Below are 4,123 nucleotides of genomic sequence, written 5' to 3'. Positions count from 1 at the left end.
AGTGAAGTGAAGTTTCTCGGCCACGTGGTGAGTAAGCAGGGGATAGCTGTGGATCCTGCTAAGGTGGAAGCAGTGATGAATTGGGAGCGACCAACTTCAGTGACAGAGATCAGGAGTTTCTTAGGTTTGGTGGGGTATTATCGCAGATTCATTAAGGGATTTTCACAGCTCGCCTTACCTTTAACTAAATTGACTAGGAAGGATATGCCTTTTATCTGGACTCCGGAATGTGAAGAGAGTTTCCAAGCATTGAAGCACAGGTTGACTACTGCACCTGTATTGGTATTACCTGAACCAAGTGAACCGTTTGAAGTGTATTGTGATGCATCACTAAAGGGTCTAGGGTGCGTTCTGATGCAGCACCAGAATGTTGTAGCATACGCCTCACGGCAGTTAAGGCCGCATGAGATGAACTACCCGACACATGATTTAGAACTTGCTGCTGTTGTGTTTGCTTTAAAGATTTGGAGGCACTATCTCTATGGTGTTAAGTTTCATGTTTTCTCAGACCATAAGAGTTTGAAGTATCTTTTTGAGCAGAAAGAATTGAATATGCGTCAGAGAAGATGGATGGAGCTTCTGAAAGATTATGATTTTGAATTGAATTATCATCCAGGAAAAGCGAATGTTGTGGCGGACGCCTTGAGTCGAAAATCTTTATATGCAGCTTGGATGATGCTACGAGAAGAAGAATTACTAAAGGCATTTCAAGGTTTGAATTTGGGAATTAGAGAAGAATCTGGAATCCTGTGTTTGAGTCAGTTGCAGATTTCAAGTGATTTTAAATTAGAACTTCTGAAGGCTCATCGAGATAGTGAAGCGTTACATAAGGTATTACCAGCAGTTGAACAGGGAAAACAGTAGAGAGTGTCAGAAGGTCAGGATGGTTTATGGAGGTTCAAGAATCGGATTATTGTGCCTGATGTTGGAGACCTACGACAAAGTATCTTGAAAGAAGCTCATAAGAGCGGGTTTTCAATTCACCCAGGGAGCACTAAAATGTATTAGGATCTGAAAACGATGTTCTGGTGGCCAGGTATGAAGAATGATGTAGCATTACATGTATCTAAATATCTAACGTGTCAGAAGGTTAAGATTGAGCATCAGAGACCATCAGGAACCCTTCAGCCTTTGGAGATTCCACAATGGAAATGGGAGAGTATCGCAATGGATTTTGTGATAGGTTTGCCTAAAATCCAATCTGGTTGTGACGCTATTTGGGTGGTTGTGGATCAACTAACAAAATCAGCTCACTTTCTTCCTATCCGAATAAGTTGCACAATGGAGGAATTGGCTCGAATGTATATTAAAGAGATTGTCAGGTTGCATGGCGTGCCTTCTACCATTATATCTGACAGGGATCCTCGTTTCACATCAAGATTCTAGGGAGCTTTTCAGCGTGCATTTGGGACTCAGTTAAGTTTGAGTACTGCATATCACCCTCAGACAGATGGTCAGTCAGAGAGAACTATTCAGACCTTGGAGGATATGCTAAGGGCTTGTGTTTTGGACCAGCCGGCGAGCTGGGATCGATATATGCCATTAGTGGAATTTGCTTATAATAATAGCTACCATGCGAGCATCGGAATAGCTCCATATGAAGCTCTGTATGGCAGAAAATGTCAATCTCCACTGTGTTGATATGAAACTGGAGAAAGGAGTTTATTAGGGCCTGAGATGATAGCTGAAACGACTGAGCAGATAAAGAAGATTCGTAGTCGAATGCTTATAGCCCAAAGCCGCCAAAAGAGCTATGCTGACCAGAGGCGAAAGCCTTTGGAATTTGAAGAAGGAGAACATGTCTTTTTGAAAGTTACACCAACCACTGGAGTGGGAAGAGCTATTAAGACTAAGAAACTAAATTCCCGTTGTATTGGACCGTTTGAGATCCTGAAGAGAATTGGGCCAGTGGCTTATAGAATTGCCTTACCGCCGTATCTTTCGAATTTTCACGATGTATTTCATATATCACAGCTTCGGAAGTATACTCCTGATGCAAGTCATATTCTAGAACCAGAACCAATCCAAGTGAGAGAAAATCTAACACTTCCAGTAGCCCCAGTAAGAATTGATGACACCAGTGTTAAACGATTACGAGGAAGGGAAGTATCATTAGTAAAAGTAGCTTGGAGTCGAGCTGGTATCGAGGAACATACTTGGGAACTTGAATCAGATATGCGAAAGGACTACCCACATCTATTTTCAGGAAACTGAACTTGAATTTTGAGGACAAAATTCTTTATTAGGTGGGTAGGATGTAAACCCTGGTTAAATTAGTAGATAATTAGTCAATAAAATAGTTTTTAATAAGGGGAATTAGAAATGTGAATATTATATCAAATTAGGATAGAGCTCATCGAAACGAGAATTTTAACACCAATTTCAAAGAAAACGGTCCAAAATTGGACCGAACGGGCCGAACTGGTTAAACCGGGCCCAAACCGGGTTGTGGGCCCAATTAGTCCAACAATTAAAAAGAGCCACGGGCTCTTGTTTTTCTTCATTTCCCTCAACGACGCAGCAAGCCTCCCAGGGAAGAGAAGAAGAGAAATTCGTTTACGGTGAATTTAATTTCCCGTAACTTTCCCGTTCGAGCTCCAATCGCCGCACCGTTTGCGGCCACGCGTTCACCACGTTGAGCTCTACATTTCTACCGGAACAATTTTATAGGTAACTTGCTATTTCACTTCAGCCTTTCATTTCCCCCAATTTTTGAGTTTATTGAATTTCTTTGATTTTTGATGTTTTAGGATCCAATTAGCTTGAGAAAAACGTTCACTCTTGCTTATGTGAAGCTTGGGCAATTTGGATTGGTGGTAATAGGTTTGAAAATATGGAGGTTGTGGAGGTTGTTGTGATAATGAGGTATTTTGTGTTAAAAGCCTAGGATTTGTGAATTATGATTCTTAGTTGAATTTTGGTTGTTGGATTTGAATATTGTATCAGTTTAATTGTTGATCTGAGGTAGATTTTTTGTGGAGATTGTTATGATAATGAGGAAGGGAATGTTGAATTAAAAAGAATGCAGGTTTGGACCCGAACAGGGTGGCAAAGTCCGAGTTTTAGAGGAGATGCTGCCGAAATTTTATAAAAATTAGAGATTAGAGATTTTGTTTATATGATTATTTAAAAAGATTTAGATTCAAAGGTTATATGGTTTGATTTAGAGTTATTAAGAAAATGAGCATGTTTTAAGTTTGATTCATTTAGAAAAGAATGAATTATGTTTTGAATTGGAACTATTGATGGACGGAATGGGAGGAGTGATAATGAAGGATAAGGATTGAATATGATTGATGTATGATAATGAATGAGATGCGATTGAGAATGATGTGGATGTTGATGAATTATAATTGAATTATTTATATGGCTTATGAATTTGAATAATCTGAGATGCGAGATTCCCTGGATTAAGTGCCGTGGCTTGCCACCACGTGTACCAGGTTGAAAACTCGATACTCTGTTGACCCTACGACGTAAGTGTGTGACCGGGCACTATATAAATTCCCGGGAATGTTACCCCCATTGAGTATTATTGATTATTTGAGAAAAAAACTATGCATAGACTCTTAGGGATGCACGTCGGGGGACAGTCTAAGTACAATTCAGACTTGTCGGGTTGGCTGGATAACCGACAGATGAGCCTCATCAGCCATAGGACAGGCATGCATCATATGCATATTACTTGAATTATTTGCTTGTGCTCTAATTGGGTGTGCTTATCTGTATTTGCCATGCTAAATGTGTATCTGTTACCTGCAGTAGTTGTAATCTTCTTGTGTTTGCCTTTATCTGTCTATTTGTTTGTGAAAATGCATGATGGAGTTAGAGGTATGGAGGAATGGCAGTATAGGACTTAGATTTAAGGTTAAGTTAAGTTAGGATTAAATATTTTTAGGAAACCACCTTTTATGGCTTCTAGTTAATACTTTAAGCTCTATAATCTGAGTGTCGGCGTTCTAGGATTGCCTCTGGCATTCCCAAGACCTTATATATTATGTGTGTGGCACCTTTACTATACTGAGAACCTCCGGTTCTCATTCCATACTATGTTGTTGTTTTTCAGATGCAGGTCGAAAGGCATCTCGTTAGGCGTTTGGACTCTTGAAGCGGAGTGATTACT

Source organism: Arachis ipaensis, chromosome B04 (assembly GCF_000816755.2).
Source record: "Arachis ipaensis cultivar K30076 chromosome B04, Araip1.1, whole genome shotgun sequence".
Taxonomy (NCBI): Eukaryota; Viridiplantae; Streptophyta; class Magnoliopsida; order Fabales; family Fabaceae; genus Arachis; species Arachis ipaensis.
This window is presented reverse-complemented; position numbering follows the sequence as displayed.